This window comes from Lactuca serriola, chromosome 4 (genome assembly GCF_051521515.1).
Source record: "Lactuca serriola cultivar US96UC23 chromosome 4, Lser_US96UC23_V15, whole genome shotgun sequence".
Lineage (NCBI taxonomy): Eukaryota > Viridiplantae > Streptophyta > Magnoliopsida > Asterales > Asteraceae > Lactuca > Lactuca serriola.
In genome coordinates, this window is record NC_136411.1 from 381,205,632 (window position 1) to 381,221,417 (window position 15,786).

The following is a 15,786-nucleotide window of genomic DNA, read 5'->3' on the forward strand; positions in this document are numbered from 1 at the left end:
AATACTTGTAAGTGGGGGAGAGGTGTAACACCCCATTTTTAACCATTATTGTGGATTCTAATATAAAACGATCGTTATAAATTTGATTTGGAGATAAATTACTTATTAATCTAAACTAAATTCGTAGTAATCATAATAGTGAGCGTGCACTTACTTAGAACGCCCAAATCTAACTTTGTATAAGAAAGTTATGATTTTTAGAAGCTTCAGTGTACCAGTGCATGACACGGAAACTTAAATTAAGATCAGTCAATGGTTAAGAAAAACAATCTAATCAAGAGTTGAAGATCTCGTCTATACCTATCCATCGATTTAAGGACAGTCAAAAAAGGATATCGTATGAGAGAGTTATGATTTTTACATGAAATTTAATAGTCTAAGCCTACAAAATATAACTTTAAAAATAAAGTCAAATTATCCAACAAAGTCTAAACAAAAGTTGTAGATCTCGTCAATAGCTATGTGTGGATATAAAATGCATTGAAAACAGAGCTTGTGCGAAGAAGTTATGCAATTTTTAAGAAAACAAAAATTCTTGCACGTTGACACGTGCCCCGACACACCACCCAGATTTCGACACATGTCACTACTCGTTACTCACCATTCCATTAGTTCCGACCAGGTTCGTGGAGCACACCTGACCATGTGTGCGGCATGTAACTGACCATGTGCGTCGCGCGCACCCTTCCCAGCGTATAAATAATTTAGATTTCCAACTATTTTCGGCATAACCTTTCTCCTTTTTTCTCTTCCCTCTGGGATACTTTCTACTTTTGAGCCCTTTACTCCTTAGTTCCCGACTACTTTACCGATACCCTATGACATCGAAGAGACGGTTATTAGAAGCTCTCTAGTCAAAGTTATGACCACATAATCCTAGTTTCTCTAGAAACTCTCTGTAAGTTAGGTTACACTTACTATGCTATAAGTGTAACTTGTATCTATATTCATAGTCATTGTTATGAATATGCAAAAAACATCCAAGTAATAATACTGATCAATCTACTTATGGGAGAGGTGTCTTGAATTGTCACATTGGCTTGGTTGTTGGATTTCAGAAAAGTTATATCCTAAAATGATCCTACCTCCCAACTGTCCTGTCTGGTTGATCCTTATTTGATAGAACTATGAGTATTCATTGGGATTAGTGATAGGTCTACCTTACATTACTAGATTTCCCTAGGGACTGATAAGCTCTAGTATTATAGGTTAACATTTGTTAGGTGCGTACTCTCCAGTTAGATCACTCGGTTAGATGTTAACTATCTGAAAAATATCAAGGTGAGTTCTTCTCACTATAATGTATACTGCATTATGTATCCTCTATATGTTAGTTTTAGGGACAAGATCCTCAACCCTATTAAGGATATCTGATCTTCAAGAACTTTCAGGATCCTGAACATATCTCAGGATCATGACCGTTGTTCTAACAGATATATTTCTAGACATTTTCTCACATGTACATAATTATTCAACATAAGACTCATTCTCAACGAAGAAACTTTCCATCAGACAAAAGACCCGGGGACACCAAGTCAAACCAATGTGTTCATTTTAATAGAAAGGATCCTGGGAATATCGGACTTATTGTTACTTAGACTAGGCTATAAATACACATGTATTTCGCACACTACACGCACCTAGATTCACTACGATACTTGTACTCGTTTATTTACTTCCATTTCAATAATCAATCATTCAATAAATAGAATCAAAAAAGGCAGGTGATCATTATCACCTCCCAAGTTTTTGTATTGGAGATCCTAGCAAGGATCAAGAGCTTTCCTTGTAAACCACTTGTGCAATCTTGTTCTAGTTTCGATAATCACTTTACCAACAACACCAAAGCCTCTCATATAAATTAATTAATATCTACATAGTTGATTTTTAACGAAAACAATTTGGCACCCACTATAGAGACGTGTTGTTTATAATCCTCAAAAATCATGTCTACACAACCAGCCTTCTCCTCTTCCTTTATTCCCTCTATTCCTTCGAAAAATCTTCCACCTCCTCCAAGCAGACCCCTTGATCAGAAGAAGACTTCTGATGTACCAAAGAAGACTGCTCCTCTGATTACTCCAGGCTCCCTAGGATCCCAGGATCCTTCCACCTTAGTCTCAAATAAGGAACTCTTCTCCATGGTGAATACATTGACACAACAGGTGGCTTAATAGTAGGAAGACAACAGAACGCTACATAAGGAAGTGGAAAGGATAAGGGAAGAGATTCACAAACCTCAGGAGGTAAAACCTTCGAGTTTACAACTAATGATCCTGAATTTCGACAAATGTAGTATCCCTAGGGAAACATCCGGAATCAACAACTCCAACATCCATTTCTACGCGAACAGGGAGAGAAATCCCAATCATCCAAACTTCGATGGCCAAAGATCTTGATGAGACCTTCAATACTCCTAATAACATAAATACTAGTAACTTCTTCAATACTAACACTAACTCTATGGATCTAGATGCAGGAATAAGCCCAATTATAGCCAAACAACTCCAACAACTAAGACAGCTGATCTCAAGCGTACTAGGGGTGGTCCAACCTATACCGGAAACATCCCCCACAAGTAAAAAGATCTCAAGATTTATCCCTTCAATAGTCGGTACCAAAGTTCCAAACACTTCAAAACTCCTAGAATGAAGCCTTAAGATGGAACCACAGTTTCTTAAGAACATAGAGCACAATATATGGAGAGAATTGAGATCATTCCCATTCTGCCACACTTAAAAGAAGCCTGATTATGAAAAGGCTTTGGGTCGACCCTTAAAGAATCATCCTTAAAATGGCTTCTTAGTGTTCTTCCTTATTCTATTACCTCTTTTGCCTATTTAGTTAATCTTTTCAATAATCAGTTTTCTTACAGCAGAATATTTGAAAGGATCACTAGTCATCTCTACCAGGTGGTCTAGGATCTCAAAGAATCCTTAAGGAACTTATTATTTATAGAAAGAATATTTATTGAATAAATAACAACTTATAAAATATATCATAAAGTATGATTATTTATAAGTTATATTTATATCTTGATAAACTAGTTGGAGTTTATTTATATACAAAAGGTAGTTTTATATATAAGGGATATTTATCTAAATTTGATATATATATATATATATATATATATATATATATATATATATATATATATATATATATATGTTGTAACTGGTAAAAGAGATGAGAATATTTTATGAATTGTTTAATACTTAAAGTCATTCCTCTCATATATAACTAGTTATCTAATTAAAAGACATGCTACATGGAGTATTAAATTGTTTATTCATTTACTTCATGCTTGTAAGAAAAGGCCTTTACTTTTTATTTATGGTTTACTCTTACTTCTGTTCTTGCTATATAAGATAGTGTATAGAAGACATGTGAGTTAGTTTTTTGAAAACTTCTTCTTCCTTTTTTCTCCAAATTGTCGAGAACATAATGGCCCTCCGTCTCTTTTTCTCTTTAGCAATGTGGTGCTACAAATGAAGGCTTAAAGTGTTTGTTCTCTTGAGACATATTGTGGCATATGTCTTAAAGCTTAAGAACAACATTTTACAAGTGTTATACTAAAATATATGATGGTTTTGTCTTGCTTGCTGGATACATCTAGAGAGCTCTTAAATTAGATCTTAATGGCATACTTCATCAACTTCCAACCTCCCATGACGATCAAAGTCTTCAATGGTTCTTGTGCTTTCTATTCTATGGTTTTTTTAATATTTCTAAATCTTAAAAAATGATCATTGGTGGGAATAAAACTAGTTTTATTTTTGTTCAAATCTAAGTCTCACGTTGCATTATTTATGTTTTTGAAACAATTTTTGAATAAAACCCCAACAATTGGTATCAAGAGACATTTTTCCAAGGTTAGTTAGATTTTTTTAAGTTGATTAAATCTTTGTTTTTTGGAAAACATGGATGGTTTTCTCTTTGCAAGAAAAATTCATACATATTTTATATGACAACTTTAAAATGTTTATAATTATTATATTTTGACTAAAAGTTTACATGTATCTTTTTAGTCATAAAAGTTATCTTTGAAAAACAAAGAGTTGTTTTATATAATTTTGAGTATATAAATATGTATGATATGCATAAACTACCCATGGACATTTGTGTTATTGAATGTGTTGATTTATTTAAAATGGTTGTAATTATTTATTTACTCATATGGTATGTAATAATTAAGTAGATAGTTTTCATTTGTTAATTTTTGTAAGTAATAGATTAGTTTTAGAAATAGTTTATTTTTATAAAAAAAAAAGTAACAACAATGAATATGGTGGCCATTTTCAAGATCAAAAGTTTATAAACTTGATTTTATTAAAGTTTCTTAAACTTTATAAAATTATTTTCCTAAACTTGCTACAAAGTGTTGAAGCATGTGGGAGCACATGAAGATTACACAATATGAAGGCCTATTATGTCCCATTAGGACTTAATATTTTTTTGATGGATCAAAAAAATATTAATAGTTTATGGTTTTCTTTATGCACATATGTTATAATTGTTATGCATGCTTGTGTTGTTTTATGTTTATGTTATTGTTATTATGTTACCATTGATAAATTAGTTTTTTAAATACAAAATAATATTTGAAAATAAATAAACATCACAAAGGAGTTTTGTTTAATTGAAATTTACCTTTTAACATAAGATGGTAAAAAAATGGTTTTAAATATAAAATAAGTTTTATCGTTAAAACTAGTAACCGATAAAATTTTGGGATTATAATTGTATGAGTTTAAAATAGAGATTTGCAAACTTATCAGACTTCAAACCTTATTTTATAAAATGAAGTTTTATTAAAAGGTTTTCAAATATTCTAAGGCGCTCAAACATCAACTTAATACTAGCTATTAAAATTTGATCGCGTTAATTTTATAAAACCAAGTTTTATATAACAACATTGTTAAAATGTCATTTTTTTCATAAAATAATATTTGTAAAGTATATCATGGTTTATTTAATGCATGCAATGACCATCATATAATATGTTTTTTAAGCTAGAATTATGAAAACATCAAAGACCCCTTACAAACCTCAAATCTATGAAATCTTTTTTGAAGAACACCGACACATCTCTTGTATGCACTAGTGGGATAAAGGTCACCTAACCGCTTAGTGATATATTTTGATCGTTGTGGTGTTTTCACGATTTCCATAACCAAGTTATAGGCCGATTACACAAGTTTTTCAAATTAGTTGATTTGATCGGAAATCTTTTGTGATAAAGGTCACATAAGCTCAAGTTCTGAGGCATAAATGAGATCAAGCATGTCTAATTAAATTTGTTATTGGCGATTCCATAAATCTATGAATTAAATAGTAAGATATAACTATTAATCGATATCTATCGGGTTGAATTCAAACGGATGGGATACAGGATACCTAACCATTTATTTGTTTTGCAACTTGGATCCTAGACTTTGATAACTAATGTTGTTGGAAACTAAAAGGGTATTAATTAAAGATTAAATAGTGAAAATAATAAATGAATTTGATTAAAATTTTGTAGATATATAATCTAACGTCATAACCATGAATAGTCATTTTCTTTAAATGACTTGATAAAACAATAACATTCAGTAAGCTATAACTTCGATGAATAGGTTCATGTCTTGAGAGACAATCTCGTGAGAGATGTGAAATTGTATACACTTAAAGGTCCTAGTCCTAAAAAATTGATTTGAAAAATAGACCTGGACATAATGCCTAGTAAAGGCATCACTTTGATGCTCAAGATGCTTCTAATATCACATTAGGAATAGTTATTCCTGACTTCCAAGATGTCTTGGATAATTTAGAAATATATCTGATGATATAACAGGTTAAGCAATATTCCAATAAATGCAGTGAAATTTGTTTAAACTTGTTCAAAAATTCGAATGATGCAAGGCTAAAAGGAGTCATTTTGTGTGATCTAAGAAGCCCATGTTTTATGGAATGCACACCTTTATGCCCAAGAAATCCAAGAAGTCCCACATAGATGGATCTTGTCTCTTTTGGGGAGAAACTGGATACTGGAAGAAAAAACTACTTCTCTTATCTAAAAAGAAAGTCTGGAAGAGACTAGTATTTCAGTTATCTAATAGATATAACTCATACTTTTCATATAACACTCAAGTACTTGGTACTTGAATTTTAATCTAATATTTGTAGCTTGTTTGAAGATATTTACAAAAGAGTAACCAAATGAGCACAAACAAGTTTTATCTACACTCTCGGAGTTTAGTTCATCATTTATGCTTAGAACATAAATTAATTATAATATAAAACCTTGTTTGTTTTGGAACAATGTATGTTTTAAATTTAGCATATCTAAATATTTATGTATATCTCATTTTATTTAAATGTTTGATTATTTACTTGCTCGTTTTTCATAATGATAATACTCATATTCTAAATGATTAACTTGTGTTTATGAGATTAGATCTCTTGATAGAATTATAAAGTAAATATAAATATTTTAATAAATAAAATTAAGTTCTATATGCAAGAACTTTTGGCTTAAACTTGTTTTGAATCAAAGATATCTATGACATTGTAATCTTTATTATATAGTTGAAATCCACATATTCCAACTTCAAGAAAGGGATCTTTAATGGAAAATAAGGTAGTTTATTAACATATGTGAATATTATTTACGTGTATAAAGGATTCTTAATCATATTTTCACTAATCTGTAGAAAAAATAATTATTAAGTAACTATACATTGTGTCGAATGACATGCTTTTTAGAGAATGTCTAATATTAAGCACAAGATACCAATAAATCCATCAGCACCATCTAATGCTTTAAGTGATAATGAAGGATTAATTAGACCTTACCGGATAATGTTTACTTTGTAATCGGTAGAAATTATCTTCCTTTATGCTCTTGAGATTATACCTGAATCACTATTAGCTGTATCTTGAATACAAACACAAACAAATTACATATTTGTATAATTTTCTAAAAGAGCATTTAGATTATTAATACAAACCCACAAAGAATAAGTTTTCTTATTCTTCTGAATGTTGAGTCAACAGAAAGCAAGCTTCTAATGACAAAGCAAGTGGGAGGCATATGGAACTTGAAGCAGCTCAAGAACCATAGCATGATGTAGCAATTGTTGGCACTAGCTTCAACAAGGAATTATTGAACTTGAATCATAGCTATTCACAAAAACAAATTGTTCGTGTTAATCGTAAAAATCATCTTTGACTTGAGAAATATGGAATTTGTCATTGATAAATTCTTCTTGAAGGTGTCTGGCAAATTCGTCAACTACCAAGATGCTCTATAAAATCTTGAATTTGATAAATGACTTAGAGTCTTGAACATTAAGATGTAATCCACGTGTAATAATCAAGTATGGACTTGATTAATCTTCCTCTCTATAGCAAGGCTAGAAGGAGTAAGAGATTCTTTTACAAAGAATATATACATGGATATCATACACATTTAGCAAGGCTTGTCATAAAAGGATTTTATCATACTCGTGTCATTGACTATGGTCCTTATCATACTTATGACATTGACTATGATCAAACCTTTTCAAAATAGCTATTATTATATCAACAAGGATATTATTTACTATAACTTCATTTTCTTAATATGAGATATAGCAAATAGATTTCAAGAATGACCGCTATTTCTTAATAGATATCTACTAGAAGATATCGATATAGCGTAACCTGGAGGTTAATCCATGTTATCTTAACCAAATGTGTAAGGCTTTAGATCCACTTGTGGATATAAAGCAAACATCACAAGGTTGGACTAGTCATTTTAATATAAAAGATACAAGGTATGCTTTTATATCAAAATGAAAAGGCATATGTGTTTACTAAGAACTAGTAGGAGGATAGTGATATTCCTAATCTTGTATGAATGAGACATACTTAACCATTTGAGATTACATTCCGAATATGCAAGGTCGTTTTCTCCTTGACTTGGAAAGTAATTCTAAAATGAAAGACTTAGAAATGACAAGATACATTCTTGGAATATAAAATCTATAGAGATAGATAGATATGATTGTAAAAAAGTTTTAAATTCTTTTGCATGAATTATCAATATCTTGAAAGAGGTCAATATAAAACATTCCTTTGGAGGATTTATGACATTGTCGCATGACACCTTATTGAGTCTGTCTTAAAAAGGACCTAGCACATAGATTTGATCTATATGAAATGATTTATATTCTATTTGTTTGGAAAATGAATTCATCATTAATGGCATGTCATGAGACACAAATTGAATGCATGGTTAATTCACTAGATGATTGTAGGAACATTTTAGGAGTACTTAAAAAGAATTAAGAGAATGTATATGAGATAATTACTTTAGAATATAATATTGTCACAACTAGAAATTTTGTGTCATGTAATCTATACACTCAAGTTAAATGTGGAAATCAAAAAAAAAAAATTCAAAGAGCATGTATGATGCTTACTCCATGACATCTAATTTTCAAACAAGTGCACCATACAAATACTACTAATAGTCAATAAACCATTGGAAACCCTAGAAGCTCTTGTTTAGGTCCATTTTGGACTAGGACTTCCTTATTGGACTCAATGGCCCAATAAGCTTCCAATTTGACTATCATGGGCTCTAATTGGACCCACATTTATTTATTTCAACATTTTGGGCCATATTGGGCCTAGAATGAAATAAATTAAATATTATGATTCATAATTAACTCAAACTAGCCCAACAAAGTGTAAAAATCATGTTATATTTCTTTTAGGTCAAAACTCATCCAACTTAACTTCTGTATGGGCTTGAGGGCATTAAAGCCCAAATCTTTCCTTTTCCATCCAAATTCTCGGCCCAAGGCCCAAATCCAAGAAGAAAAGAAGAAGGGTTGACTTAATGCATGCCACCTCATTATTATATGGTGGTTATCCAAGCTAATATCCCTCAAACATCCATGCTAATCTCATTTCTCCATGCAACTCTCTCTCTCCCTCCCTCTTCTTGTTTCGGCCGTGAGTAACACACACACACACCTCACAAACTCTCTCTAGATTACTCAAGAAATCATCCTTCCTCTCCATTCAAAAATCTCAAAAATTTGGCTTCAAGCGTAAGGATCAGCATAAAGAAATTCATCATCTAAGGTAATTTAATGTTTAACTTATGATCTAACTCCCTCCACTTCATTAAAATCTCTTCTAAATTCATTCACTCTTATGATCTTGCATCCTAGAGGTCGAAATCTTCATCAAAGGGTGCTAAGGCCAAAACTCACTTCATTTCTTCCATCCTTTCTCCAAAAACCGAAACCACACCCTAAGGTGAGCTTCATACCCCCTTATTTTCGGTTTTTATAAGTTTTGTGGGGGGAGAATACAAGCAAATGTGTAGATCTATCATTGTGTGTATGCCTTGTATGATTTCTATGCTTATATGTGTGTTTTTGTGTGATTATGATGTTGGATCTAGACATAAGCCCCTAAAAATCGAGATATACTTTATGTTAAATGATACTAGCATCAATAATATTTCTACATACAAAGTATTTCAAGAAAAATAGCTAAGTGGCTTAATAACATCTTCTTTGGGCTAAAAACTCAATTTTTGGACACAAAATGTTAAAAATATAAAGTTAAAGGGCCCAAATTGACATATTACGAATTCTGATGGATGAGAGGAGTCAAAACAGTTTCAATAAAATATTTTCTGGAAATATACTCATTTGGAGGATTAAAAATATAAATTTCAAGCTTAATGGGCTAAAAATGACATTTTCGGCCCAATAGGGCCCAATATGTGAAATTTTCTGATTTGGAGGGCTGAAATTGTGTTTTCCGGTAAAACAGTGGACTATTAGTGTTCTAAGTCCTTTTCAAAGGTTAAAAATGCTTTTCATAATCAAAAAGGACCAAAGTTGCAAAAAATTTCCAATTTGGGCCAAAAATGTAAAAATTGCGAAAAAGAAGGGTTACAACCGAGAAAACTGTATTTTCAGGGACTAAAACTGTTTTCAACTAAAGATGTGCTGAAAAATATCAATTTCAATAAGTTTTGGTGTTAGAATGTCAAGAAAAATGGTTTAAGGACTAAACCGGAAATTTATTTATTCAAAAGGTTGAAAAAGTAAATTTACAACATAAGAGGGGCTGTAAATAGAAAATTTTCAATGTTAATTCAATACATCCGTTGTGACCAAATATTGACACTGCGACTACCGACGAATTACAATACACAACAACACCAAAAATCGTTTATCAAACGAATTGATTCGGTCTCGAGTCAATAACAAATCTGAAACTACTAACACGATGACAACTCGATCCATACACGGAAAATTTGGGAATTCAATACACACGTGAGAGTGCACCGACGTCGATACACCATCTTTGGGCCCAAAAGTGTAAAATCTTGATTGTTGGGCCTAGCTAGCCCAGTGACCTGATCTTTAGGCCCGAAGACATCAACCTTACGAGTTGTTGGGTCTTACATGATCCAACACAGCGTAAAAGGGCTTTCAATGGAAAACGTGTTGCTGGTCCCCAAGGGTCCTTCGGTACTGCTAGCAAAGTCGAGATTTCTCCAATGCGAGTTGGGCTAAGGGCCCTTCGCATTCACGATAGCCTTGAACGACGTAGGGAATTACAGGGGGCTTCGCACCTTCTTTTTCCCCTCAGTCGTGGGGCTACATGAGTCCAGGGGGGTTGGGTTATGTGAATAAGTGCGAGCAACGCCTAAGGGATCGTTTGTACGGTTGTCAACTGGTCGCTTTCAGTAACGTACATTACAACAATTCACAACCCACTGTTTATCCAACGCCTCCGGAGCTCAACGAATACACCTGTCGTAACGAAACAACAACACATGAACTAAATTAAAGCAAAGTATTAGGAAAACGTCGGGTTTTCCTAGGGTTTTCAACTATTACACCTACGAACTACATAACGAGTTTTACAAATCGCACACTTACGTCTATAGAAAACAAACAAGCATACTTATGGATCTTCACACCTTTTTGACTATACTATTTTCAGAAAATATCGGATTTTCTGGTGGTTTTCAAACAATACAAAACGTTGGATTTCAAACATTACTTATGAACTCACCAACATTTCATATGTTGACGTTTTTCAAAATACTTGTATTCTCAGGTAACAGATAAAGTGAAGGAAGAATTGTACTCTATGATGTTTTGCTATTGTTTAATTAGTATCGAACAATCTACTTTTGAGAATGTAATGTTTTGAGACAATGTAATGGATGTAAACACTATCAGTTGTAATATTCAAATGTTGGTGATGAATGATGTTATGATTCATGTATATTCATTGTGATGGTATTCAATTGAGTCACAACAGCCCCCGGACGTTTCCGCCGTTTGGTTCGGGGGTGTGACAAATATTAATGTAAAGAGCTACTCACGATTTTGATTTCTAAACAAATATAAATAATTATGAATTATAATTGGATTATGACTTCATTATGGAATGAAGAATAAGTTTAGTTGGAATGAGGTCCAAGAAAAAACATAATGACTAAATCTACTATAGAATAAGAATACTACTTTTGAAGTTGCAATTAAATATGATTGGATGAATGAGTTCATTGAAAAACTACATTGATTTCTACCATTCAAGGATCACATAGATATCTTTGTGACTTCGGTAGTATATTTAATCAAGCTAAGAGACTATATGTCACAAAAGAACACCAATCATATACTCGAATATATTTAACTATACCTAGAGTAAAGTCAATTACGAAAATGATAATATTTGTCGAATTCACACAAATTAAATTTAGTCAAACCCAACAATAAAGACTTTTCTTTTGAGCTAGGTATGAGTAATCACACTTCATCCATAAGACTTTATTATTCTTAAAATGGGATTTTGATTTTAATTTGGATTTGGTATTCAGATAGTCGCTTAAACTAATGCTCTGATGCCAACTGTGACATTCCCATTTTTCACGGCCAGAAAACACCGATTTTGTTTGTGCTTTGTAAAAATCAGAGTACTTCTTTTCATAAAAATGTTGCGGAATTTGTTCCCAGATAACACGATAAATACGTTATCAAAACATTTTCGAGGAAACGTATTTCATTCATTTTAAAATGTTTGGGATGTCAACGTCAATACAGAAACATAAGCATAAACGGAACTTACATTTATTTACACTAGTGATCTACATCTCTTTAATCTCTCAGTGTAATGTGACTTCATATCAACACCTGTGATATAAATAAACTGAGTGGGTCAGGTTGGGAAACCTGGTGAGTACATGTCACAACTAGCATTTTTAGCAAGGAAATTCTATTCTCACGTAAACATCATCCCTTGTAAAATCCTATACTCTAAGTGAATACTATACTCTATTCTCATTCAAATATATCTCATATGCTCAAATAAGGGTTGGAAACCCTAGGAATCCCGACTCAAGTTCTTTATGGACAAGGATTCTCTTATTGGGCCTAATGGACCAATAAACTTTCAAATCGACTATTTGGGGCTCTACTTGGACCCACAATCATGGAACTAGATTGTTTTGGGCCATGAGGGCCTAAAATAATTCATTTCTATCTCTAATAGGCCTTGTTGGGCCATAAGATCCATTTCTTTTATGCCATTTTGGGCAGTGATTTACCCACAAGGGCCCAATGGGCCGAAAAATGCTTGGAGCTTCACAAAATTTCGAACAAGGCCAAGGTTAGGCCCAAATCATTTCATTCTTATTACTCTATCCCAAATCTAGGCCCAACTCACAATTATACAAAAAAAAAATAAAAAGAGAAAAGAAGAAAAATCTTGCTTATGACACCTCATGTTTGCATGGTGGATATCCATGCAAACATCACCTCAATTTTCTTATCCTCCATATTCTTCTAAATTCGGCCAAACCCTTCATTCCCCACCATTTTCATTTCCTCCAAACACTCTCAAGAAGTCTCTAAAGAACTCATCCTCCTTCCTCTTCATTTTTGAGTTTTGGTGAGTAGTTTCAAGAGTATCTTCACCTAGATCACCATCTTTGGTAAGTTTTGCTTAGATCTATGATTTAACTTCTTTATTTCTTCAAAAATCTCCTCTTACCACCATATTTCGTGGATCATGTTCATTAGAACCATCAAAGTTCAAAAACCTCCTCAAGAGGCTTGCTAAAGTCGAGATCTCTTCATTTCTTCATCAAAATCCGAAATCTTCAAACAAGGTGAGTTCATACCCCTTGTTTTCTATTTTTATATGATTTTTGGGGGAGAATACAAGTTGCTTTGTGTAGATCTATGTGTATATGCATGTCTATGTGTGTTTTCCATGAATTATTTGGTGATTATGTGTTGATTTCTTCACTAATCTAAAAATATGTTAAGAAACTTGAAGTTTATCACTAGGATCTTCATATGAATCTTGAGAAAAGTATGTTTTATCACAAGTATTACATGTAAACATGTAGATCTGGGATTTGTATACTTGATATAGCAAAAATAAGTGTTGTGTTCAAAGATCTATAAACTAAACTCACAAAACAGCCCTTCACAGAAAACTTTTGGTCCAATCTCGGACTGTTTTTACCCCCCAAATGGAAGTATTTTTCAAAAATGTTTTACATGGATAAAGTTCAGATTAATACCTTTAAAATGACTACTCTCACGTTTTCATACGATTTTTCTACAATTTTTGGCGAATTTTACAAAACTGCCTATCATATTTGAAATAATTTCGGACCAACCTGTGAAGATGAGTAATTTCACACTAGTTTGAAGCCATCAAAAATTATGTGAAAAATTGTGAACAAATTAGACAAAATTTCCAAACTTCCAAAATTTACAGATCCAGATTTCGAGTTAAGATGAATTTTCTACAAATTTTCTAAACACTAGTTTGGAAAAAGCCAAAAACCAGAAAAATATGTATTTTCACAAAACCAAGCCAAAAATGTTATTTTTCACAAAAATGGGTTTAAAATGCTATTTTTATCACAAAGTAGTCATCAACACAAGTTTTTAACAAAATTGGAGATTAAAGTGTTATTCTTACAAAACTGGGCCTTAATTGTAAATTTCTGGCTTATTGGGCCAAGAATGTCATTTTTACAAAAAGTGGGCTTTAGATATCAAGTATGTAAATAATCAAGCTAAAATAAACAAAACAATAACAAACGGGTTAAAAACGACATTGATATCCTTATTGGGCCTAGAAATAATATACATGTTTAGTGGGCCTTAGTGTCATTTTACCTGTATATTGGGCTCGAGATAGGTATTCATATCCTTATTGGGCCTGGAAATAATATACTTGTTTAGTTGGCCTGAGTGTCCTTTTACATGTATATTGGGCTCGAGATAGGTATTCATATCCTTATTGGGCCTGAAAATAATATACTTGTTTAGTGGGCCTTAGTGTCCTTTTACATGTATATTGGGCTTAGGATAGACATTCACATTCCTTTTGAGCCTGGAAATAATAGACACGTATAGTGGGCCTTAGTGGTCCACTTACATGTTTATTGGGCCTAGGAATGGGTTTTATATGCGTTGTTCCTTTTATGCTATTTTAGTGGATACTATTTGCATGCTATTTGGGCCTATAAATACCTTACATGTGAAATGGGCCTTACTTGTCCTTTCACATATATTTTGGGCCCATGTTATATAATCTCATTCACTTTAGGTCTTGAAATGATTTACATGTTTAGTGATGCCTTAGTGGTTCACTTACATGGATCATTGGTCCTAGAATGAGTTTATACATTTTTCTTTGCGTAAATTCGATTAAGGATCTAGCGAGTTTTTATCGGTTGGCACTTATTAAGTGTACGATCGTAGCCTGTAGTTATAACCAGAGTCTCTTGGAGGGAGAGCGGGGATTTTTCTATAGATCTATACGGGGATGACACCCCACACCTGAGCTGTTCGCTACAGTTAGACTAACTCAGTCTAGGGTGACAAAAACCTTATTCTATTTTCCGTCAGCGTCCAACGACGCCATGACAGGGGAAATTGTCATTATTTAGTATGGTTATGACGGCTCGCTTAGAGGAATTAACGTTATGAAGTTTACGGAAGACCATTCACCATTCACCATTCACCATTCTCTTGGATTACTCGTAAACATTCTCTTGTTAGTACTCAACCTCGGGGGTTGGTACGACAACTTTCTCTTGTACAGACAACATCGGGTTGTCTGGGAATATTCTCTTTACATGCTCTTACATTCTCTCTACATTCTATTTACCTTTTTAGTCAAATAACAATAACATACATGCATTAATACAAGATCTTACGCAAACACACTAAACAGTTTTCAGAAAATATCGGATTTTCTGGTGGTTTTCAAAGTTATACAAATCATTTTCACAAACATGCTTATGAACTCACCAACATTTTATGTTGACCGTTTTCAAAATAACTTGTATTCTCAGGAAATCGTTGAAGCAGGATGAACAAAACAAACTAATGGATATTGTGTTATATTTTGTTTCATCATACTCTTACTATTTTGGCATGTAATATTCAAATACAATACTCGATGTAAACAATGAATGTTGTAATATTGCATGTGTGATGATGATGATGTTATGTTTCAATTATATTCACTGTAATGATATTTCAAGATGAAGTCACGCGCAAGCCCCCGGACGTTTCCGCCGTCTGGTTCGGGGGTGTGACAGATTGGTATCAGAGCATTGTTTATAGTGAACTAGCATATCTAATCATACAGGATATGCAACTATAAATACAATGGGACTAATGAACTCTGAACATAATAATTAAAATACATACCTTTGTGTGCATTTTAGAATAAAAACACAACAAT